Raw genomic sequence first — 26308 nt, forward strand, 5'->3', positions numbered from 1 at the left:
GTTTAGTTCCCAGCACCTACAACCACTTGTGACTCAAATGTCAGGGGATCGGTCACCTTTGTCCTCTAAGCACCAGGCGAACATGTGATGTAATACATACAAACACTTACAGACAGAAAATAAGAGTTTGTAAGAGAATAAAAGATTCACACAAACAAATTCTCAGGGGCTAACGAGGTGACTCACAGGATTTAAAGCCTGTGCTGCACAAATGTGATGACCCAAGCTTGATCCCTGCCACTAGTGATGGAAGGACAGACTTCTGAAAGTTGTCCTCTGACCTCCACATGTGCACCATGGCATGGGTGTATCCCCACTCACAGACACACAGAGACAGACAGGCAGACACACACACAGTGACAGGCAGATACACACATACACAGACAGGCACACACACACAGACAGACAAACAGACAGACACACACGGACAGACAGACAAACACACACAGAGACAGGCAGACAGACACACACACACAGACACACACACAGAGACAGACAGACAGACACACACACAGAGAGACAGACACACACACACAGAGACAGGCAGACACATACATACACAGACAGGCACACACACAGAGAGACACACAGACAGACAGACACATAGAGACAGACAGACACACAGAGACAGACAGACAGACACACACACAGAGACAGGCAGACACATACATACACAGACAGGCACACACACAGAGAGACACACAGACAGACAGACACACAGAGACAGACAGACACACAGAGACAGACACAGACGGAGACAGATCCACACACAGAGACACACAGAAAGACAGACACACAGAGACAGACAGACAGACACACAGACAGGCACACACACAGAGACACAGACAGACAGACACACAGAGACAGACAGACACACACAGAAAGACACACACACAGAGACAGATACACACACACAGAGACACACAGACAGACACACACAGAGACAGACAGACACACACACACAGAGAGACAGACACAAACACACACACACACACACACACAGAAATGAATACAATAAAATAAGATTAAAAATTTAAAAACCATCTGGGAGATGGTGGCACAGACCTTTAATACCAGCCTAGGAAGGCAAAGGCAAGTGGATCTTTGTGAGTTCAAGACCAGCCTGGTCTACAGAGCCAGTTCCAGGACAACTCAGGCTGTTAAACAGAGAAACTGTCTCAAAAAACAAAACAAGGCCAGGCGGTGGTGGCGCACACCTTTAATCCCAGCACTTGGGAGGCAGAGGCAGGTGGATCTCTGTGAGTTTGAGACCAGCCTGGGTACAAGAGCTAGTTCCAGGACAGGCTCCAAAACCACAGAGAAACCCTGTCTCGAAAAACCAAAAAAAAAAAAAAAAAAAAAAACCCAAAACGAACAAACAAACAAACAAAACAAAACAAAAATTTAAAAAGCAACTTTAAACTGGGAGTCTAAGCTTAAAATCTCAGCAATTGGGAGGTGGAAGGAGGATCAAGAGATTTTAAAACCTTTTTATTTTTTTGTATTTGTGTGGGCATGTGTATGTCATGGCCTGTGTGTGACGGTCAGAGGGAAGCTTTGTGGAATTGGGTCTCTCCTTCCACCTTAACACGGAAGCAATGGAACTCAAGTCTTTGGGCAAGTCCAGGACCAGGAATCTCAAGGTCATCTTTGATTACATAGGAAGTTCAAGGCCAGCCTACGGTAAATGTGTGCTTGTGTGTTTGTGTGTGTGTGTGTGTGTACATTATTTGGGTGTGTTGTGCACGGAGCTGTGTGTGCAGGTGTGTGCACCCATGAGGAGAATGTTATGTTGACACCTTCCTCTATTGCTTTCTGCCCTGTTCCCTTGAGACAGTGTCTTTTACTGAGCCCAGGGCCAGCAGCGCGTTGGAGAAGCCGTCAAGCCAGTGATTCTCTTGTCTCTGTCCCTACCCAGGGCTGGAGTCACATGTATGCATTGGGCTAAGTCTAGCTTTTTGCATGGATGCTGGAGAGCTGAACACAGGACTTCATATTTGTGCAGCAAGCGCTCTCACACAATGAGAAATTCCTGAGATATATCATATACATTTATGTATCTACATTTTGTTTCCTATTTTCTCTCAATATTTTTATTTTAATTCTGTGATCTTTTTCAAGACAGAGTTTCTCTGTGTAGGCCTAACTGACCTAGAACTAGCACTGTAGACTAGGCTGACCTCGAACTCAAGAGATTTGCCTGTCTCTGCCTCCCAAGAGCTGGGATTAGAGGCTTACATCACCAGGTCTGGCTTTATTTTTTTTTTGGGACAGGGTCTCTGTTTAACAGTCCTAGCTGTCCTGTAACTCATTTTGTAGACCAGGCTGGCCTTGAACTCACTGAGATCCACCTGCCTCTGCCTCCCAAATTCTGGGATTAAAGACGTGCGCCAGCACCACCCAGTTTCTCAATATTTTTTAAAAAGAATTTCTTTATGATTTATTTAACTTTATGTGTATCAGTGTAAAGGTGTCAGATCCCCTGGAACTGGAGTTACAGACAGTTGTGAGCTGCCATGTGGGTGCTGGGAATTGAACCAGGGTCCTCTGGAAGAGCAGCCAGTGCTCTAGACCAACAAGTCATCTCTCCAGCCCTCTCAGTATTTTTGAAACATACTTTTATTATTTACTAGGACTGTGTGTGAGAGCATGTGTGCCTTGGCACACACATGGGGATCAGAGAACAACTTTGCAGAGTCAGTTCTTCCTACCACGTGGGTCTGAGGATCAAACTCAGGCGGGGCATTAGGACCGACAACAAGCCCCCTACCTACTGAGCCATTCTGCCAGTACTAATATAGTTAATCTATACATTGCTGCTCAATATTTCACTATGCACTCACATTAAGTGGACATCAGAGACAGGCAGATTTCCGAGACCAGCCTAGTCTACAGAGGGAGTTCCAGGACAGCTAGGGCTGTTACATAGAGAAACCCTGTCTCTAAAAAAATAAAACAAAACAAAAGAGTTTCTTTGACCTATCAATGTAGAAAGCCTGAAAGAACACTCCTGGAATTAATGAATAACTATAGGCAACATTGGAGGATACAAAGTTAATACACAAAGCAAGGCATCATGATACAAGGCTGCCATCCTAACATTCAGGAAGAAGGTACAAGAAGATTGTTGCAAGTCCAAGGCCAGCTTGGAATTTACAAGGTGGCATACATTTGAAACCCCAAACAGTAGAGCTGCTTAGGGAAGATTGAGACTTCTAGGCCAACCTGGGCTATGAAGCAAACCGTGTTTTTAAGAGGGGAGAGAGTGTTAGGGCTGAGGATGGTGCCCTTCACAGACGTAGAACTCCAGTTCAGCATGGAGGAAGCCTGAGCTTTAATCCTTAACACAGAGTAAACCCCGTGAGGTGGGAACATCTGTGGTCCCAGACCTCAAATGGTGAAGGCAGGAAGATTAATGGTTCAGGGCTGGGCTGGGCATGGTGGTGCAAACCTTTAATCCCAGAATTTAGGAGGCAGAAGAAGTGAGTTTCTGTGAGTTCCAGACCATTCTGGTCTACAGAACAAGTTACAGGACAGTCAGAGCTACACAGAGAAATCCCTACTTTGGAAAACAAAACTGTAGTGGTTTTCATTTGTATTTTAATAAATAAAGCTTGCCTGAGGATCAGAGAGCAAAACAGCCCCACTGGTCAGCCTTACAGACCAGGCAGTGGTGACACACACCTTTAATCCCAGTAGCCACACTAGTTGCCATAGAAACTGGGCAGTGCATGCCTTTAATCCCAGTGGTGCACATCTTTAATCCCAGCCCTAGAGAGGATTATAAAACAAGAGGAGACAGCTCTAAGGCACAGTCTCATTCTGAGATTTTTGGAGGCAGGATCGACTGAGCTCAAGGTAAGAACTGGCTGGCTGTTTTGCTTTTCTGGTCTTCAGGTTGAACCCTAATTGCTCTATGAGTTTTTATTAATTGTGCTTTACAAAAGAAAACAAAAAACCAAACGGAACCAAAAAAGGTTCAAGGACATCTTTAGCTACACATGTTCAAAGCCAGTATGGGCTATAGGAGACCCTGTCTCAAAAAAATAAAATTCAGCTGGGAAGGGAGAAGAGGTATGTGAGTAAGCTGGCCACTGCTTCAGGGACTTCCGTCTGTCTGTCTGCCTGTCTGTCGTCTCAGGACAGGGTTTGGAGCCTGTCCCGGAACTCGCTCTGTAGACCAGGCTGGCCTTGAACTCACAGAGATCCACATGCCTCTGCCTTCCGAGTGCTGGAATTAAAGGCGTGTGCCACCACCGCCCGGCAGGCTTCCTATTCTTTATAAATAAAAAGGTGAGGACAGGTATTATACCCACATATTTTAGTTTCTATAAGGTATGTCTCCTCCTGAGATTTTAAGCATCAAGGTGAGTGTCCCAGTGGGGAAATGTCTGTACTTCGTAAAACTCCTGAAATTACCGCTGTCACCCTCCTCGTGGAGCCTTCTGTAGGCCGAATGGGCAGCTCCTGTTTGCCTGTGTTTGGTCTCTGCTCCCTCTGCCCTTGTCAGAGCTCATTGCGTTTGTCTACTAGTTATGTGCTTGAGATTTCCCTCTCTCCTTGGCAGGGACAGGTACTTTTTTTTTGAGAAGAAAATCCTGTGTAGCCTGGGCTGGCCTTCTTGAATTCAGTATATAGAAAATGCTAGCCTTGGAGATCCTGGTCTTCGGCCTCTACCTCTCCAGTGCTAAAATTACAGCTATAGCCGGGCGGTGGTGGCGCACGCCTTTAATCCCAGCACTCGGGAGGCAGAGGCAGGCGGATCTCTGTGAGTTCGAGACCAGCCTGGTCTACAAGAGCTAGTTCCAGGACAGGCTCCAAAACCACAGAGAAACCCTGTCTCGAAAAACCAAAAAAAAAAAAAAAAAAAGAAAAATGAAAAAAGAAAAAGCTACAGAGAAACACTGCCTCAAAAAAATAAAATAAAATAAAAAATAAAATAAAATAAAATAAAATTACAGGTATAAGTGACCACTCCCAAGTCTTACCTGTTTGATTTCCCCTTTTGCCTCCATCATGTCTAGATATTTTTAAAGTGTGTGTGTACGCACGCGTGTGTGGTGTGTGTGGACAGACAACTTGTGGGAGTCACTTTTCTCTTCCCACTAAGTGGGTCCCGGGTATTACCCTGAGTTCATCAGGCTTGGCAGCAAGCATATTTACTTGTTCAGACATCTTACCTATTTATCCTATTTATTTACCTGTGTGTTTGCTTTTGAGATGGGCCTCACTATGTAGCTTTGGCTGACCAGGGGCGCTCAATCTGTTTGTTTTTTGACACAGTCTTATGCAGCTCCGACTCCTCAGAGTCACTGTGCAGCAGAGGCCTGTCTTGATCTCCTGATTCTCCTGACTCTATCCTGGCGCTGGGACTAAAGGCATTTTCCGCCATATCTAGATACTCATGACCACTCGCCTGTGTCGCTCCTTGCCAGTGTCCCCACTTGTCTGTCTCGTAGGCAGCTGCCAGCCTTTACACTGTGACTGTAGTCTGTCAGATGAGCCAGTGTCACCTTAAATAGACACAGAATCTGACCCTGGCAGGTATTGGGGAAACTATGGGATTGGGAGAGGGTGGCAGAGTAAAGATCCATGTGAAAGGCCTGGGTCGGGGGGCCAGGTTTGGACGGTCATTAAAGTAAATTCTATCTACTTTGCCAAATAGCTTAAAGTCAAAACCATAAATAGGAGGAGGGTCTGGCTGGATACGGCCAAGAACTACCCAGAGGACTCCATAGCATGGAAAGGTTGGAGAGTCTACCTATTTAAGGGCCATTCTTCCCTGTCATTGTCCCAGTTCAAGCAGCCAGTCCTTTCCTGCCCCAGTACTGGCTCGTCCACACTTCCATTGCAATAATTTCTGGTCTTGGCTGCTTTTCCTTCTGAGACGGGGTCTCATCTAGCCTAAGATGGCCTTAAACTGGATAGATAGTTTTGAGCATGACCTTGAAAACCTGATTCTCCAGCCAGGCATAGTGGCATACATCTTTAATCCCAGCACGCAGGAGACAGAGGCAGGCAGCTGTCTGAGTTTAAGCCAACGTGGTTTATAGACCAAATTCCATGACAGCTAGGGATACACAGAGAAACCCTGTCTTGAAAAACAAAACAAAAACAAAAAAGAAAGAGAGAGAGAGAGAGAGAGAGAGAGAGAGAGAGGAAAAAAGAAAGGAAAAAAGAAAGAAAAAGGAAATTCTATCCCTTCTGCCTCACCTCCAGAATGCTGGCGTTAAACGTGCACAGCAAGCCTGGATCCTCCTGTGCTGGGAATCGAAAGGAGGGCTTGGGAAAGCTAGGCAAGCACCCACCACCTGAGCTACATCCCAATCCCCTCCCTAACTTTCCTACATGTTTTTGATACGAGGTCTTGTTACAGAATCCAAGATGGCTTACTGTGCAGCCCAGGCTGGTCTGGAATTCACCAATCTTCTGCTTCCAAGGGTCAGGGTTCCAGGCATGCACCTCTGTGTTTTATTACACCAGTGTGCTTAGTCTAAAACTCCACGACGAGCCTGGAAACTGATGAAACAGTCACCCCAAATCCCATACCTGCGAGTGTCCAGACTAGAATCCAAGCCATTAATTCAAGTCGTTCCCTGGCATGGCTCTTAGAGAGATCTGATGAGATCTCTTCCGGCTCTGGTCTCCTTGAAGCCTCTGCTCAACTCCGTTACCTCTTCTTCCACGTCAAACCGTGGGGACTCTGTAACACTGGTGCATTTCTCACTGTCTCAGGAACAACTCATCCACCTTGTTTGTTTTGAAGTACACCTTCCTGCTCAGGCTCCCGTCCATCCAGCCTGACGACCTGAGTTTGCTTGCGTCTCAGGACCTACACGATAGAAGAGAACTGACTCCCCTAAGTTGTTCTCTCAATACACACGTGCACTTGCACACGTATACACACATACAGACCAACCAAATAAATAACAAGAAATAACAACAACAAACCCTTGCACAAGGATGCTCATAGATGTTTAAGAGCTCCAAACTGGAAGCAACCCAAGTGTCTGTCAACACCAGAACGGATAAACAAACAGCACATATACAGCCATATATGGAATGCAACTTGGCTCTGGAAAGGAACAAATCGCTTCTGCACACCACGTACAGGCTGTGCAAAACTAGATACAGAAAGAAAATAGACTGCCGGATGCTGTTTAGTTGAAATTCTACACAAAAAAAGTTCTAATTCTGGAGGGGAAATGGAAATGGTTCCAAAATGTACTCCATAGAGCTTTCTGGGGTGATAGGAATGTCCTCCACTTTGATTTGATGGTAGTGAGGGTGTTTCCATTTGTCAAAGCTCAGAAGACTGAGATTCTGTGTGTTCCATGCTATGGAGAGTAGATACAGAAAGCCATTTACAGGACTGAAAAAGAAAGCTGCACCAATGGGGGCTATATAGTCTCAAATACACACATTAATCTTATGTTATTTTATTTATTATTTGGGCTTCTCTGTGTAGCCCTGGCTGTCTTGAAACTCGATCTGCAGACCAGGCTGGCTTCAAACTCAGAGATCCGCCTGCCTCTGCCTCCCGAGTGCTGGGATTAAAGGAATGCACCACCACCCCCTGACTAGAGAAGAAAATTTTTTAAAAATCCAAAATTAGGGGCCACAGATATAGCTCAGTGGTACAGGACCTACCCTATGGTCCCCCCAAATCCTAGCTTTGGGGCAGACGGAGGCAGAAGGACCCAATTTCAAGTCCTTCTGTGTTACAAAACAGGTTCAAAGCCAGGCGGTGGTGGCGCACGCCTTTAATCCCAGCACTCGGGAGGCAGAGGCAGGCGGATCTCTGTGAGTTCGAGACCAGCCTGGTCTACAGAGCTAGTTCCAGGACAGGCTCCAAAGCCACAGAGAAACCCTGTCTCGAAAAAAACCAAAAAAAAAAAAAAAAAAAAAAAAAAACAGGTTCAAGGCCCCAGTCTGGGCAATTTAGGGAGACCCTGTCTAAGAACAAACAAAATAAAAAGGTAACCTGGTGATGTAGACAGTTGACAGAACATCCCAGAACTTCAGAAATAAGCCAGTTGTGGGGCACCGAGAGAGCCCAGCAGGTAAAGGCCCAGCCCCCAAGCCTGACGACCTGAGTGCAATTCCCAGAATCTACACGGTGAAAAGGAAGAACCAACTCCCCAAGCCGTCCTCTGACACACACACACGCACACGCACACACACATGCACGCACATGCATGCACGTGCACACACATGGACACACATACACACATGCATACACACATGCATGCACATGCCCGCACACACATACGTGCACACATACACTCAGATAAATAAATGAACACAATAAGAAAGCAGCCCACAGAGCTGTGAACATAGCTTAGCATGGAAAGCTTGGCAAGGATGCACCAGACCCTGGCTTCCATCCCAGGACCACACCAATAAATACACAAGTTAGCTAGATCAGACCAGCCTGACCTCAAACTCACAGAGATGCTCCTGCCTCTGCCTGGGATTAAAGGCCTATGGCATCATGCCTACTCCTATTTATTTTTATTTTTGGTTAGCTAAGGTCTTGGTTTGTTGCCCAGACTTACCTCAAAGGCATAGATTCAAGGGATCCTCCACTCTTAGCTTCCTGAGTCACTGAGGCTTGTCACCTGCAACCATACCTGCAATGCAGTTTCATTCATTCATTCATTCATTTCACTTCTTACTTCCTTAATTCTGTGCTTGGCTTATCAGATTTATCAACTTTGTACTTTTCCCCTCAGTGTTAGGGTTTGAATCCAAGGCCTCACACAATGTTAAGTAAGCTCTCTTAATTGAGCTATGTTATCAGTCCTATCTCTCACTTGTTTTAGACAGGGTCTCCCTAAATTGCTCAGTCTGGCCTTGAACCTACTCTGTAACCCAGGTAAAATCTGAAATTGAGTCCCTCCTGCTGCAATCTGACCACTAGCTGGGATTATAGGTCTAGTACCCACAGGCTGGCTGGGAAGTCTTAGAGAAAACAAGGGAAGGAGAGGAGCTTGGAATTCCAGTTTGATGGACGGGCTGGTGGGTGGCCATGAGTCTTTTAGTCAGGCAGGTCCAATTAAAGTGCGGACTGGGGTTTAGCCAAGGACATGGAAGAGGCAGCTTCTGCTGCAGGGAAGACCCATGGCCATGACCTTTAGGAAGGCAGGTTTTATAGACTGGAGACCAGGCAGCGGCTGAACGCAGGGAGTTCAATAGTGCCTCAGATTGGAAAGCACCCAAGTGTGTAACAATCAGGGCCTGGCTGCACAGCCCCAGCACCAGAAGAAATGACGCTGTGTCCACACACAGACGGCTTCCCAAATTAGGTGACGTAAAGCGTTTGAAGACACAAATGGCATTTATACAGATCACAATCATGAAAGGGCACGCATGTGCTACGCGCCCCGGAGAGGCCAGAGAAGATGGAGTCCTGCTTGTGGAGGCTGGGTTAAAGTCTCCAGATCCTCTTTTTTGGAAGGATGTTGATTGGCAAACAAAACATTCAGTGTTTCTTTAAGATAAAAGTAGCCGGTGAGGAAATGGAGCCAGCAAGTGAAGGCCACTCGGGGAGGAAAGACAGGGACCTAGGGATGAGATGGCGGAACAGCTGGGTAAGCCTGACACAGGCCAGGCGGGGGTGGGGGTAGGGGACAGAGTGTTAATCTAGCCTGCAGTAACCTGCAAAGTCCTTATATGCCAAAGATGACCTGAATGCTTCCATCTCCCTAATGCCAGGATTATAGGTGTGCACCACCACATCTGTCTGCACTGGCATCTTTTGGGTGATGCATGTTAATTTTTTAAACCACATTTATTAATTTCCTGTTTGTGTGCTTTATGGGTGAGTACCACAGCACAGGACAATTTATGGGGTTGATTCCCTCCTCCCACCACGTGGGCTCTGGGAATTGAACTCAGTTTGTCAGACTTGGTGGCCAGCATGCTTACGCAATGAGCCAGCTCGCTGGCCTCATCTTTTTCTTTTTTAATTGGTTGAATGTATTCACTGTTAATTTCATACATGCACAAAATGCGCCGTTTACCCTCAGCCATCGCCGTCTCTTAGTTTCCTCCCGTCCGTTATTCCCTCCTCCTGTCTACAGGTCCACTTCCCATTAAACAGAGACTGCGTGTGGCTATAGGTTTGACGCTGTTCATTGGAGCCTGGTGGGCTCACCATTTGTTACACTCTGAAAGCAATGGCTGCCCCTCCTCTAGAATCCCTCGGGCTGCCAACAGCTCAGCAGGAAGGGCAGGGAGCCCGAGACGCCATTTGTTTTAATTATGACTTATGAGTCAATGTGTGCATATGTGCACAGGAGCACAGGTGCCCTCAGAGGCAAGAGTCGTTGAATCCCCTGGAGCTGGAGCTCCGGGCAGTGCTGCGAGCTGACCTGGGGCCCTTTGCAAAGCAGTGTGTGCTCCTAACCAGCCAGCTCTCTGGCATCTCCATCTCTTTTTAAATTAAAAAAGACGAACTTGAAACAAGCCCAAAGGGTTCAGAGGTGCACAGGTTTATACAGCTATGAAATACCAGCACCCCGAGCCCTATCTACCTCCTGCTCCCTACATGCTATGTCACAGTATCACAGAATAGAACGTTTTTATTTTTATATTCTTACTTCCTAAAACAATGGGAAATGGTCTTATTCCAGCCTAGCCCAGAATTCCTATGAAGCCAAGGCTGGCCTTGAACTTTAAGCTCTCCTCCTGCCTCAGCTTTTCCAGTTTTGAGATTATACCCACCATACCTGGCCATTGTTTTGTTTTGTTAAGATGTTATTATTTTTAATTAAGTATGTGTCTGCGTGTGGATATTTAGTACATTCAACTATCTGAGGAGGCCAGAGGTGGGTGTAAGCTACCCTGCACTGGAGTTAGAGGTAGTTGTGAGTTGCTTGACATGGGAACTGAACCCAGGTCTTCATCTAGAGTAGTTGTGCTCCTAAGACTGGACACAGGTTTTTTTTTTTTTTTTTTGATTTTCAAGACAGGGTTTCTCCGTAGCTTTTTGGTTCCTGTCCTGGAACTAGCTCTTGTAGACCAGGCTGGCCTCGAACTCACAGAGATCCGCCTGCCTCTGCCTCCCGAGTGCTGGGATTAAAGGCGTGCGCCACCACCGCCCAGCCTGAACACAGTTTTTAATTACAAAGCAAGGCAGACTTTTTGAGCTGGCGCTAACAGCAAGTTCCTGAAAGTGGTGGCGCAAATCTATGAAAATAGAAACAGGAGGTTCGTTGCGAGCTCAAAGCCAGTCTGGTCTACACATTCACATCTCATCTCAAAGCAAAACAAACAAAAAATGAGCGGGAGGTCTAGTTTGGTTTGTTGAGTGCTATCCTAACATGTACCAAGTCCTAGGTTTGATCTTTATAGTCATATAAACCCAGAGAAGCTCACAAATTTATGTGACCCTATCCATGGCAGGGGCGGTGCACAGAGACAGACAGATCGGAAGTTCAAGATCATCTTCAGATATGTAAAAAGGGCCAAGACTGGTGGTGGCAGCACATGCCCTTAATCCCAGCATTCAGGAGGCAGAGGCAGGCAGATCTCCATGAGTTCAAGGCCAGTCTGGTCTACAAGAGCTAATTTCAGGACAGCCAGAGCTGTTACACAGAAAAACCCTGTCTCAAAAAACAAAAACAAAAACAAAAAAAAACCAAACAAAACAAAAAAAATTCAAAGCCAACCTTGACTAAATGAGAGCCAGTCTTTGAAAATTTTTAAATCAGCCACGTGGTGGTGGCATACAGCTTTAATCCCAGCAATTGGAAGGCAGAGGCAGGCGGGTCTCTGTGAGGCCAGCCTGGTCTAAAGTGAGTTCCAGGACAGCCAGGACTTTTCTCTCAGCAGTTAAGAGCCACTTGACTGCTCTTCAGGGGACCCAGATTTGATTCCCAGCACCCACGTGGCAGCTCATAGTTGTCTGGAACTCCAGTCCCAGGTCATCTGATGCCCTCTCTGGCCTCCATATGCACTGGGCACACACATGATGCACAAAAATGCAAGAAAAACACCCATACCCACGAAAGTAAATAAATAAAAATTAAAGTTAAACAGGCCCAAACAAAACCACACACACACAAACAAAAACAAAAAAACAGAAAATAAACGCGGAAGTCCCCCTCATTCTTCAAGGTGTTAGGACCTGCTGAAGACTAAGCTACTACCATCACCATTGAACTCCATTCCTCCCCCTAAAATCTCGAAGCAGAGCCCTGGTTGGTGGTCCTTCTGTCTGCATGTACGTAAATACTTCTGCAAGCATTATTTTTCACTTTATGGTAGTTAATTTTTGCAAAAGCAGGAGCATTTGCTACCTGGAGTTGAGCGACACCTCTAACACATTACTGTGGGTCCCTCCCGGGCGGCTGCAGCAGAGTTAGCTTTGTGCTCTGGACCTGTTGCCCAGCATTCCACAGCACAGGACCAGTGAAAAGCAAACCCCAGAGAAGACAGAGGCGTCTCTTCTCCCAGGGCTGGGAGGAACAAGAGATTCAAGTGAGCAGGCAGCATTGCTCAGAAGGGCAGGCCAGGTGGGGGCAAACAGACAAGGGGCTGTGTTGCCTTTACGTGTGTGCTCATGTATGTACATGTGTGCATGCATGCATGCATCTGTGTGTTTGTGTGTCCGAAAGTTAGAAGAAAAACTTAGGGAAGTAGGTTCTCTGCTTACATCTGGTGGGTCTTGATGATCAAACTCAGGTAGCAGGGTATCATAGCAAATGCCATCTCACATGCCAGGCTAGACCGGAACTCACTATGTAGCCAAGGGTAGCCCTGAACTCGTCTCTTACACCATATTACCCCTCTGCGTAAAACGGGACATACGGACCTTGAAGAGGAGAGGCCACCCTGGGGCCCCTCTGCCTTGAGTTCTTATCCCTTAGGAGGAGCCCTGGAATAGAGGTGTTGAGTACGGTCCCTATACGAGCAGGAGCAGCAGCAACACCTGCCAGGGAACAACCTGGAAATGCAGTTCCTGGGCCCCACTCCAGTCCCACAGAACCATCACCTCTCAGGGGAAGCTGTGAGGCCCTCCAGGCTCCACTGTGAGGATCTTTGTTCTAGAATGTGACTCTAGTCTGACTCCTTCACCATCCACCCACATGCCTGTTCCCTTAGGAGAGCAGGAGGGAGCCCTGGAGGGATGGTCATTTAGCTACAGAATGGCCTTTACTGCACGTGCATGGAGCCTGTAGGTAAAGTCAGGGACCTGGGCCATCCCTAGAACAGCACCTCCTGCCTTCTCCGGGGGTCCTCCTATCTCTCCCTCCCCTCTGAATAGAACAGAACAGGAGGGTGGCGGTGGGACACTTTCGCCCATTTTCCCTGTGAGTCCCCTTCATGGGGCGCTGCTCTAGCAGGGTAGAGGTCAGAGAAGGGAGGGAAGGCTGTGAATGGAGAGGGGGAGGAAATGGGATGTGGAGGGTTGGGGGAGGGACTGGAGAGAAGGGGAGAAGAATGTCCTCAATTCACCCAGCTGGTTGGCCGGCACCTGTTCTGCTGAAGCCCGAGGAAAGATACCAAACCCCACAGCAGATGAGACACAGCCCCTCCCCACCCACAGGGGCCCCTTCCCGCGCACAGCCCAACTGACAGGAAAACTGTGAATGAGTCCAGGTGGCTGAGTGAGGGCAAGCAGAGACAGCTGGGCTCCTCTGGGCGGGGAGCAACTGCCTTCAGTCACCCCAGGGCAGAGACACCTATGATGGTGTGGGCCAGGGCCTTCTAGGGCTGAGCTAAATATGGCTGTCATCTATACCAAGGAATTCCTACTTGATAAGCCTTAGAAAGTTCCACAACAATCGTCATGACAATTCCTAGTCCTTCCTTCCCCCTCTTTTCCTAATCTATATTATTTAATAGATTTAATTTAGATCAGTGTTTGTTCCACTGTAAAAATGAAGTCGAAATCTTATATTTCTTCTTGACTTGTCTTCATAGGGGCAAACATTGCAGCAAAGATCTGTGAGATGGCTCAGGGGGAAAGGGTCTTGTGGCCCAGCTAAATGGCCTGAGTTCAATACCTGGTACCCACACCATGAAAAGAGAGAATGACCCTGTAAATCTTCTGACCTCCACATGCATTCCATGCTCTTGCCGTCTCCCCAAAATAAATAAAACGTAATAAGAACTGTAAAAGAAACACTGTGGTAGTTCAAGAAGTCACTGGATCTACCGTATTTGAGTATCCAAAGACGCCTTTTCGTTTATTTTTATTTTCTACATGCACGTGTTTGCATGTATGTGAGTGTACATGTTCAAATCCATGTGCCAAGGCTAGAGGACACCTTTGGAAGTCCTTTCTCGGAAGCCACCAACCTTACTTTCTGAGACCGGATCTCTCGTTGGAATCTGACTGGCCAACCAGCCCCCAGACATCCTCTTGCCTCTGCCTCCCCAGCTCTGATTACAAGCAGCCACCACCGTACCCTGTGTTTTCACTTGGTTCTCGTGCTTGTGTGGTAGACCACTGACTGAGCCATTGTGTTTCTGCCACATCCCTTAGGAGGCGCTTCCTCTGGGGAAGGCAAGGATGGTGTGCACCTCTAAGACAACTGAACTTCTCTAGGAAAGAAAGGGACCACCAAGTATCTATCTCCTGCCCTAGAATGGAGGACACGATTCTGAACCTGACAGACTACCCTCCTCACTGCGCCGCCACGCTGCACAGGCAGATAGCAGAAGATGGATGCCTCCGTGTAAGACGGGTCACAGCTCTGCAAGCCTCAGAGAGAAGACAGTGAACATGCTTGCTGCTCTTGGGCCCTGAAATACCTTATACCAGTGACTCGGCAAGAAGGTAGCGAGGAGCGAGACCAGGAATGCCTGTCCTCAGTCCTCGGGCAGGGATGCTTTCTGGTCCTCTGTTCTTCACCATCAAATGATGGGTACACTGGTCCTTTCCAGACAGAGCTGAAAGGGTACTGAATGTTTTCGTTTGTGTGTGCGGGTGGCTGGGTGGTTTTCGTTTGTCTCGGGTTTGGGTTTGTTGTTGTTTCTTTGGGTTTTATTTGTTTGATTCTAATTTGAGACAGGTTCTCTATATGTAGCCCAGGCTGGCCTGGATCCCTGGAGAGCCTCTGGCCTCTCCCTCCCAAGTGCTGGGACTCCATGCTCAGCTTCCTGGAGAATTCAGAAGTATCCCCAGGATATAATTAGTGACAGATAGGTGAAGGCTAGCATTAGCACCTGTGTTGGGAAGGAAGGATCCTGAGGCACAGGAGAAACAGGCAGGAACTGAGCCAGTCTGAGAAAGCAGACCCCACCCCACCCCTACCCCCACCCCCACCAGTCACTCCTCTGAAGAGACAGCATGGCTGAAGCAGAGCCCATACACAAGCAAGTGCAGGGCCAAGCTAAGAAAATGAGGTGAAGGGGTGGATGGATTGCCCCCCCAAATGGAAAAATGAGGTAGAGGATGTTACAAATTTCTCCCTGAAGCTCCATGGAAGCTGAAGTTCTAACCCTAAATCTCAGAATGTGGCCGTATCTGGAAGCAGGGTTATTTAGATGAGCCAGTTCTAGAGCAGGAAGGGCACCAGATCTGATACGGCCAGTGCAAGACACAGAGAGACGATGACTTCTGAAGACAGACACAGAGATTGCAGCAATCCAGCTATAAACCCAGGAGTGCCTGGGGTCATAAGACAGGAAGAGACAAGAAGGCTCTTGCCACAGCAGCTTCTCAGGGCCTGCTGTCCTGCTCACACTTCATTATCAGGCTTCTGGCCTCCAGAGCTGAGCAATTGGAGGCCTGTTCACCTGACGCCACAGTTTTCCAGTATCTGTGTAGGGATGCCGTGGAAAGAAACACAGGGATTAGCACAGATGCTCCTGGAGCCACTGCTATGGGGAAACGGAGCTTGATAAGGGAACCCAAGCGAATTCACAGCCAAACCTCCTCATCTTAGTTCATTGGATCTCTCTAATGTTCTTTGCCTGGGGGCTAGAGATGTCGCACAGTTGATAGAATGCTTGCATAATGAGCATGGGGTCCTGGGTTCCATCCCCAGCACCAAATAAACCGAGTAGTGATGGACATCCTCCTCCAAGGGGATGGAGGCAGGAAGACATCCTCACCTACAGCCATCCTCAGCTAAGTTGAGGCCAGCCTGGTCTTACAAAAATAAGAGTTCTTTAAGAAGTTCTTGGGCATGCACCAGCATGGAAAACAACATAAATTGGTCTGGAGAGATGGTTCATGGGGTAAATAATTTGCCAAGTGTGGGGGGACCTGAATTTGGATCCCCAGAACCTAATTAAGTATGGGTGCAGCAGCATGCCTGTTGTCCCAGAACAAGGCAAGGTGGGCGTTGAGGCAGGAGAATCCCCAGAAGGCCATGGGCCGGCTGGCCGGCCTGACGTACACAGTGGCGAACAACAGGAGACTCTGTCTCAAACAAGGGAGGAGCACTGATATCAGTGGCTGTCCTCTATACACCTCGCTGTGTGTCCCATCCCTGTGCCGCACACTGACCCACCAACACAAACATGCGCACACCATGCATGCAAGAAAAGAGTTCTTTAAATGTTAGCATTTTGGGTAATCTTTATGAAGACTAGAGTGGAATTTTTAAGGTTTATTCATTTTTATTTTATGTGCATTGGTATCTTGCCTGCCTGTATGTCTGTGTGAGGATGCCAGATCCCCTGGAACTGGAGTTACAGAGAGTTGTGAGCTGCCACATAGGTACTGGGACTTGAACCAGTACCTGGAAGAGCAGCCAGTGCTCTTAACTGCTGAGCCATCTCTCCAGGGAAATTTTTTGGTACAATTCTTTCAGTATAAGTCTGAAATTATGTCAAAATTAAGATTTGGTGTCTGGGGGCTGCTCTTCCACAGGACCTGGGTTTAATTTCCTGTACCCACATGGCAGCTCATAACCGTCTGTAACTCCAGTTCTAAGGGATCTGGTGCCCTCACCTAGACATACATGCAGGCAGAACACCAATGCACATCAATAAAAATAAAGAGATATTTAAAAATACATAAATAAAAGCATTAAAAAAGATTAGGTCTCTGTGCTCAGTCGTGTGGCTCCTACCCGGCCCTGTGGCTTGCCTGTTGAACTTTTCCTTAGTCCACATCTGAACCCCAAACCAACATTAGTGTGTTCTGAGGACTTCGAATTTCACAAGCTGGGAATCTAAGTATGCCCTTGGTAGCTCCTGACTACAGAAATGAGGTTAATGTCCAGCTCTGTATGCTAGGAGACATTCACAGAATGTGCCCCTTGGTTTTCCTCTCCGGGATAAAGTGAGGGGCGGAAGGGATCATACAGACCATCCAGTTCAGGCTTCTACCAACCTCCCTGAATCATCAATAATATGACAGGAAATCAGGCCTTTTTTTTTTTTTTTTTTTTTTTGAGATATGTGTCACCATCCTCAACCCATTCATTTTTTCCTTCATATTTTTAGTTTTTGTTTACTTATTCTAAGCTTCACTTTTAATATTTTTTTTGAGACGGGATCTCATGTAGCCTAGACAGGTTTGAACTCCTAATCCTCCTGCCTCCACCTTCCAAGTGCTGGAACGACAGGTGCACCATCCTCACTCAGACCTAAGGTTATATGATTACTGCTGTTACAAGCCAGGGCACACCTATGTACAGAGACTCGGTTCTCTCCTTCCACTGTGAACTATTGGCAACACCGGCCTTTACCCATGGACTCATTTCTCCTGTCCCCAGTTCTGAGGGTTTTGTTGTTTGTTTGCTTGCTTGCTTGTTTTGGTTGTGTTGCTGGTAATCACGGCTTGGGCCTTCATAATGTAAGATGAACACTTTACAGCCTACCACATCTCCAGCCCCCTGAAGCTCACATCCAGAAGCCATGTTGATTTGTTGAGGGGCCAAAGCAGAGGAATTAATCCTGAGTACAGAATGCATGGGGTTGCAGAGCAGGTGCTGTGGTCACAGCCTTGAGGGAGGCATCGTTACTCCCGGCAGAGGAGGGTGAGACTCACCCTGCTAGCACAGAGGGGCATGGTTGGCTTCCTCTCCTTGCCCGGGCTCCCCAATGGGGCACCACCGCCTCTTCTCCAGCCTCCTACCTCTGCTGCTACTGTGCTTCCCAGCCTCCTCCACACCCGCCCAGTCCCCTGCCTCAGCTGTTGACTTAATCAGGACCCCACAGCTTCTCTAGCAGGGAGTGGGAGTCCCTGGCACGTGGGCCTAGGAGGGGCCCTGATAAACAGCTGGAGCCCTTGTTTGCAGAATCTGTCATCTCTAAAGGGAAGACAGAAACAAACCTCCTGAGTGGGTGTGGGTGTGCGTGCGATAGGACCGACAGAACGGATAGCAGAAAGGATAGCGAGTCATACAGTGGCAGCCCTCTAAACTGTCCGCAGCCTTGGCATCCTCCTTCAAGGTGTCACAGACACGTCTGGTCTCTACAAAGACCTCCCTGATTGGACCCCAATCGCCCTATCCCCTGAAACTTTCTATACACCCAATGGAAGATCATCATGCCACACGTCACCAGCGGACACTGGTTGGGTCTTAAGAGGCCTGAAAAATCAGGTAGTTTGTCTCCTGAGCCAACACAAAAACTTAGGCAATTGTACGAGGATTGAGTGAAATGGGGGACTATTATACAAGCATTAGCCATCCACATACTGGGCCTTGAAGACTGCTCTGTAAGTAAAATGTTTGCAATGCAAGCATGAAGACTTGAGTTCAGACCCCTAGTATGGATGTGAATGCCCGTTGCTTCAGGGTGAACTATAACCCCAAAACTGGGGCAACAGGGGCAGGAAGATCGCAGGGGCTCACTGCTCAACCAGTCTAGCCAAAATGGCTAGCTCCAGGTTCAGTGAGAGCCTTGTCTAGAAAACATATGTGAAGAGAGATGACAATGTCAACCTTGACCTCTACATGTACACACACACATGCACATAACACACACACACCACACACACACACATACACACACACAAAATCTATATACTGGCATAAAGAAAACAGTTTATTAAAGTACATTAAAGTTCATTATATAGGTAGGAATCAATACTTATTTTTTTTAAATACTATTAGCATCTTTAAAAATGCTTATTATTGTTGGGTGGTAGTGGCATATGCCTTTAATCCCAGCACTTGGGAGACAGAGGCAAGTGGATCTCTGAGTCGAGGCCAGCCTGGTCTACAAAGTGAGTCCAAGACAGCCAAGACTGTTACACAGAGAAATCCGTTTCGGAAAAACAAAACAAAACAAACAAATGTTTACTACTATTATTTGTCCCGGGGCTCCAACTCAGGCCATTGCAGTCCCGGGGTTCCAACTCAGGCCACTATGTTGGGCAGGAAGAGTCTTTTTCTGCTGAGCCAATTCCCCAGCCCTTAAATCTTGTATTGTGCCAATAAAATGTTGACCAGAGAAGCCATTTCGTTTCCCTTCAGCTCTTAGAATGCTGTTGTAGATTTTCCATATGCCAAAACAAAACCTGAAAATTTTTTCAACATCACAGCTAGATTTTAAGTGGTTTTTTTCCCCCAAAAACAGGGTTTCTTTGTGTAGCCCTGGTTGTCCTGGAACTCACTCTGTAGACCACCTGCCTCTGCCTCCAAGTGCTGGGATTAAAGGTGTGCGCCACCACGCCCGGCTAGATTTTGAGTGTTAAAAGTGCTAAGGAAGGGTTACTTATCTGCTTTATTGCAGTGAGAGGTAGGAGCCCGGTCCTCTGTACACTAGACAATCATTTTACCTTGCAGTTACATCCCCAGTCTTAATAGTCTTTAAAAAAAAAACATTTATTTTTTGATATACGTATTGGATTAATTTTCTTCTTATTACATATGTATTTATTTTGTGTGTCTATGTGCATGTGTGTGGTCGTCTACACCAGTGTAGAAACGCAGAATTCAGAGATCAATTCTCAGGAATTGGCTCTATCCTTTCACCAAGGGAGTCTGGGGGCTCAGACTCTGGATGGTCAGGATTAGCAGCAGGCACCAATGTGCTGATCCATCTCTCTCTCTCTCACACACAGAGTTAGGATTTTTGTTGTTTTAGTTTCATCAAAAAATTACTTTGAGTGTCTCAAATGCGTGTATGTTTGTACACCACGTGCACGCAGTGCCCGTGGAGGCCAGAAGAAAGAGTCAGCTCCCCTGGAACTGAAATTATGGATGGTTGTGAGTCACCATGTAGGTGCTGGGAACTAAATTTGGGTCCTCTGCAAGAGCAGTCACTGTTCTTAACCTGTGAGCCCCAAATATATATTTTTAGAGAGTGTGAAATGCAACATTGGGTATGCAAAGTAAGCCCGACCTGTGATCATACATGTTTCTACAGCTCTATTTAGAATAATGAGTGTGCACGGGGAAAGAACTCATGCAAACATACACCACCATACTGGCCTCAAACGCACAGCAGTCCTTCTGTCTCAACCACTACATGCTGGGATTGCGGAAGTGAGCCACCATGCCTGGCTCGTATACCAACTTCAATTTTTTTTTTCTTAATGATGTGGTGGTGGGGGAGGTAATGTGTGCACATGGGCGCTGCTGCCCTTGGGGGTCAGAGGAATGGGATCACCTGGAGCTAGAATCATAGGTAGCTGAGAGTTATATTGATTGACTATGGGCAAAATGCCTGGAAGGCTGGCCTGAGCCCCATCCCAGCACGGAAGTCCCAGGATGGACCGAACTTCTGCGAGAGGATCTAGGAGGCCTCAAATGGTTTCTGAGTCGTGGAAATGTTCAACGACCAATAATCTACTACCAAACTACATGTCTTCCCATCCTGCTTCTATGTTCCTGGTCCCCCCACTCCCGGCAAGGCAGATGGAACCTAGGGCTTGTTACTACTGAACTATGTCCCTAGCCCTCGAGACTTTTTTTATTTGTTAAATTGACTAGGCTGGCCTTGAACACACAGTCCTCCAGCACCGGCTCCCCAGCTTAGTTTCTGGGGCACTAGACTGGCTCCTAGTTTTTGGTGTTTATTTAGCGTGTGTGTAGTGTGCATGATATAGGTGTGCACACACAGGGGTCAAAGCAGGACACAGGATGTCTTCCTCCAGCACTGGCCCCCTTATTGCCTTGAGATAGGTTATCTCACTGAACTGGAAGCTCCCCAATTTAGCTAGGCTGGCTGGCATGGCAGCTCTTTGGATCCACCTATCTCTGCCCCCTCCCTCCCTTCACCTCCAATGCTGGGTGAAAGGCATGTACATGTCTCATGTCTTCTTTATGGAGATGCTGGAGACTTGAATTCATGTCTTCATGCTTACAGATCAAGGTCTCTTACCCACCAAGCCACCCACCACCTCCAGCCTTGTTTGTCTTACTGCATAGGACCTAGAACTCAAGACTCAAGGCTCACCTGCCTCTGCTTCCTGTGTGCTAGGATTACAGGCACGGCTGACCCCATGACGGGAACTAACTCTTGTAGACCAGGTTGGCCTACTCACAGAAATTCACCTGCCTCTGCCTCCCAAGTGCTGGGATTGAAGGTGTGTGCCAACACTGCCTAGCTTCTTGCCTTAGTTTTTTTTTTTTTTTTTTCATTTTTCGAGACAGGGTTTCTCCGTAACTTTTTGGTTCCTGTCCTGGAACTAGCTCTTGTAGACCAGGCTGGCCTCGAACTCACAGAGATCCGCCTGCCTCTGCCTCCCGAGTGCTGGGATTAAAGGCGTGCGCCACCATCACCTTAGTTTTTGAGACAAAGTCTTGGAATATAGCTCTGACTGTACTGAACTACTACTCTGTAGATCAAATTAGTCTTGAACTCACAGCTGTCCCCCTGCCTCTTCCCAAGTGCTGAGATTACAAGTGTATACCATCCTTTCTGACCCCAGGACAAATAATAATAATAAACATTGTTTGTTTGTTTTGTTTTGTTTTTTGAGACAGATTTCTCTGTGTAACAGTCCTGGCTGTCCTGGACTCACTTTGTAGACTAGTGTTATCTTTAAGGGGAAAAAAAAAAACAACTTAATGTTTCTTTTATTATTTTGTGTGTGCACATGCATGCAGTGGAGTGCAAGTCACAGCACACATGCGGAGGTCAAGGGACAGCGCTGTGGAGTCGGTTCTCTCCTGCCACCTTCACACTGGTTATGGAGACTGAGCTCAGGCCGTCAGGCCTCAGCCAGCCACCCACTGCCAGGTTAAAGGGACTGAGTGCTGAGGTAAGCAAATTGCAGCCCCGTCCAATGACTGCAGCAGTCCTGTGAGGTGCGGTGTGACTCAAAGCCCCACGAGACTAGAGTGGCTTGGCAGCTGGCTTGCCATCTTGGTGCATACCTCCAGACTAGCTCAAGCTCCTCTGAAGTCCCCATTTTCCCCCTCACACCACAATGAGTGAATTAAAGAATAAACGGGCTCACAATTAGATCCCAGGCCAACAGAGAAAGCCACTCAGCACATATAGAAAGGGTGGAGGCGGGAAGGAGGCAGAAGAGTAAATGGAAAATAAAACAAGCAATCGCTTCGTTACCACTTCCTCTAGGGCCGGGTCACGGCTGTTAGCGGTGTGCAGCAGGCACACAGTCTGGCATCCTTGCATCCACCCAGACACATGAAGGGCTATTTATTTACTTCCTCTGAGGAGAAAATAAAGATCAAACCCAAACAGACCCCCCAAACCGCCAAGGGTCTTCCCCAGGTGTTGCCGAAGCGCCTGCCCTAGCAGAGTCACAGGTGGCTGTGGGCTGGAATAATCCCCACCGCCCTTTATGCATGTGTAGGTCTGGTTCACCAAGGAGGCCCTGGGTGCAGTGGGGAAGCAGGGAGTGGTGGGGGGCAGGGTAGGGCTACATCACTCCTCCTCCAATACAGTGGCAGCTGCAGCAGCCCTTACCCCTACTGGGGGAGATATGCAAAGATTGGCCAAGGGGCATGGATGGGCACCATCAAAGATGCTGGAGCCCTCTACTGGGTTAGGACAAGGGCAGAGGTGCTCCTCCAGGCAGCAGGGGAATGTAAACCCACGTGGGTGTACGGTTGGTTCTGTCATTGGTTTTGTATGGTGTGGGAGACAGGAGCAAGGTTCAGCGGTCGCCAGAGCAGTGTTCACGTGACTGTGCAGACTGTGAACACAGCAAACACTGCGGACTGACCGAGCTGGGCGTAGTGTCCCAGGTCTTTATCCCAGAGCCATCCTCACTACACAGATGGGCCATGGAAATCTGAAGGTTTCATTGACTGATTTGGTCTGGATCCCTGCATTTATAAAACAGCACTGGGCTGGGCGGTGGTGGCGCACGCCTTTAATTCCAGCACTCGGGAGGCAGAGGCAGGCAGATCTCTGTGAGTTTGAGGCCAGCCTGGTCTACAAAAGAACTAGTTCCAGGACAGGCTCTAAAGTTACAAAGAAACCCTGTCTTGAAAAACCTACATAAATAAATAAATAAGCAAATAGACCAGCACTGACTTGAAAACTTTTGCCCACACACATCTTCATCACGAGGGCAAACATGTTCCATAACAATAACTTAATACTTATGTGACAGTTTGCTATGGGCCAGGCCCTGCTCTGAGGGTTCTATGGGTCTACAGTTTCCTAATAGCATGTAATTCTCCTGATGACTCTGTAGCTAAGAACTGTTACAGTCACTACAGTCCCCATTTTACAGACAAGGACACTGAGGCACAGGAATGCAGAGGGACTAAGAATTCACTGTGGGCCAGACACAGTGCTGCACGCCTTTAATGCCAGACTCAAGAGGCAGAGGCAGGAGAATCTCTGTGAGTTTGAGGCCAGCCTGGTCTACAAAGCAAGTTCCAAAACACCCCAGGCTGTTACATAGAGAACTCTTGTCTCAAAAAAGCAAAAACTAAATCAAATCAAAACAAAACAAAAACAAAACAAAAATAGAAGCTGGGTGTGGTAGCCCCAGAACTGGGCAGCAATGGGTACAGGCAGACATGCCAGGAGCTCCTGACCCGCCAGTTTCGTCACTGAGTTCTGGTTCACTAAGAGATCCTGACTCTAACACACTAAGCTGGAGAGCGATGAGAAAGACACCCACTGCTGCCTCCAGCCTCTACACAAGCACATTCTTGTGCACGCACACACGTACAACACACACACACACACACACACACATAATGCTCTTGAGAGCTGGAGAAAAGCTCAATGGCAGAGCCTCAACCTAGCACTCTACCAATCACGCTGCATCTGCACCCACAAAAGTGGTTTTAAAAAGAAAACAGGCCCAGGACAGTAGTATACACCTTTAATCCCAATATGTGGGAGGCATGGGTGCATAGGGGTAGGGGTACAGAGGGGTAGAGGTGCAGAGGGGTAGGGCTGCAGAGGGGTAGGGGTGCAGAGGGGTAGGGCTGCAGAGGGGTAGGGCTGCAGAGGGGTAGGGCTGCAGAGGCAGGGCCATCGCTGAGTACCAAGCCAGTCTGGTCTATGTAGCAAGTTCCAGGCCAGTAGCTATATAGTGAGACCCTATCATAAAATAAAAAGGAACTAAAAGAAAGGAAGGAAGAAAGGAAAATCAGCAAGAGAATGTCTCATGGCCACAGGATTCATGGAGAGGCTCCTCAGCTTTGTCAGTGGGGCTCGGCTGCAAGGGAGCAGCCCTGAAGTCTAAGCAGAAGGCAGGCAGAGTCTGGAGGAGGCCGCTCTAGGGGGAATAAAGGGAAGGCTGTGTGAGACGGGCCAAGGCACGCAGGCAGACAGGCGGAGGGTCTGGAATGCGCTGAGAGGAAGCTGGGAGCTGGGATGCTTTCTGAGGAGGTGAAGTCATGGGGCCTCTCTTCCAGCCAAGCCAAGAGGGGCCCAGGAAGCCGAAGCCGGGGCCCCGAGGCCTCACAGAAGCGTTTTCACAGGATTTCCACTTCACACTGGAAAATAGGGGTATAGTTGGTGGCCTGGGGGTCTCGGGTGATGGGAAAGAGGACTCCTACTCAACCTTAAATAAAAAAAGGGACAGCCAGAGTTGGAGGCCTGCAAGGGGGCTGATGCCCCCAGCCCACATGAGGTCACTCATCTCAGTCTGAGAAATCAGGTCACATGCCTGGTGTGGGAAAGAGTCAAACCCACAACCTCAATGCCCATTCCAACCAGTACCGCAGCCCACACTGTGCCCCAAGATGGCGGGCATCCAGTTCCCAGCTCAGGGCCTTCCTCAGGCTTTCCTGGCCTCCCTTTGGGATCTCACAGCTGTCTCTGGGACGGCCTAGACGCCATCCTCTCAGGGGTAGCCAGGGGACCGAGAACAACTGAAAGCTCATAAATTTCACAAGGTAAGAGACCATGCCTGTCTTTCTCCTTCCCTTTCCTCCACACCCATGGTAGGTATTCAATAAATGATGTGTTCCTATGGCCTGTAGCCATCTGGCCACAGAGAGTTTTCCTCTTATGTCTGGCGGTCCTGTCCTCCTTGCCTCAGCCCTGCTTCTGTCAGGACAGACTTGGAGTCTCCATCCCTGCCTCTGACCCTGTCAGAGGTTCCATCACCGGTGCCCCACCTGACAGCCCATACCTTCCCAGCAGCCTCACCAAAGTGTGGGGATGTGAGCTCCACACGGGAGCCGTTGGCATTCACGTGCCATGGGCTCCTCTGTTCTGACCCCTCCCCTAAAATTCCCTGGTCTGTACCTTTTAACTAGAAGCCCCATGTGTAGCCCCCGCCCCCAGCTCTCTGGGATCTACATGAGGCGAATATACTGATCTACAAGAGTCGCTGAGTGTGGTGGCGCACGCCTTTAATCCCAGCACCAGGAAGGCAGAGGTAGGCAGATCTCTGAGTCTGAGACAAGCATGGTCTACAGAGAGAGTTCCAGGACTTTCAGGGCTATACAGAAGAAACCCTGTCTCAAAATAAAACATAATAAAACAAACAAACAAAAATAAAAAAGTTCAAGGTCATCCTCAGATACACAGGACTCTGAGTCTAGCCTGGGATACATAAGACTCTGTTTCCAGGGGGAGGAGATAACATGATCTGGAATTTTTTTTTTAATTTTTATGGTTTATTTAACTTTATTTTATGTGCATTGGTGTGAAGGTGTCAGATCCCCTGGAACTGGATTTTCAGACAGTTGTGAGCTGCCATGTGGGTGCTGGGAATTGAACCCGGGTCCTTGAGAAGAGCAGTCAGTGCTCTTAACCGCTGAGCCATCTCTCCAGCCCCTGGAATTTTTTTTAAAGATTTATATCTTAGAGCTGGGTATAGTGGCACATACCTTTAATCCCTGGAGGCTGAGAAAGGCAGATCTCTGGTTTCGAGGCTAGCCTGATCTACAGAATGAATGCCAGTATAGACAGGGATAAAGAAAGAAAGGGAGGGCGGGAGGGAAGGAGGGAGGGAAGAGAAAGAAAGGAAGGAAGAGAGAAAGAGAAAAAGATTTATGTT

At 47.9% G+C, this 26308-nt stretch overlaps 1 protein-coding gene across 3 annotated transcripts in view; it reads right to left on the minus strand.

The window, feature by feature from the left end:
* The window catches only part of Ccnd3 (cyclin D3), a 91822-nt gene that overhangs the window by 42333 nt on the left and 23181 nt on the right, over positions 1-26308 (minus strand). For 2 of the 3 annotated variants that reach the window (XM_057794580.1, XM_057794581.1), the window contains exon 1: positions 6550-6828. The exons of the other annotated variant lie outside the window; for it this stretch is intronic. The gene's annotated coding sequence lies outside the window, so the exon portion shown is untranslated. Of the gene's footprint in view, positions 1-6549; positions 6829-26308 lie in introns of those variants that run through there. 3 annotated transcript variants of the gene reach the window in all.

The sequence above is a fragment of the Chionomys nivalis genome, chromosome 19 (genome assembly GCF_950005125.1).
Source record: "Chionomys nivalis chromosome 19, mChiNiv1.1, whole genome shotgun sequence".
NCBI classification, from domain to species: Eukaryota; Metazoa; Chordata; class Mammalia; order Rodentia; family Cricetidae; genus Chionomys; species Chionomys nivalis.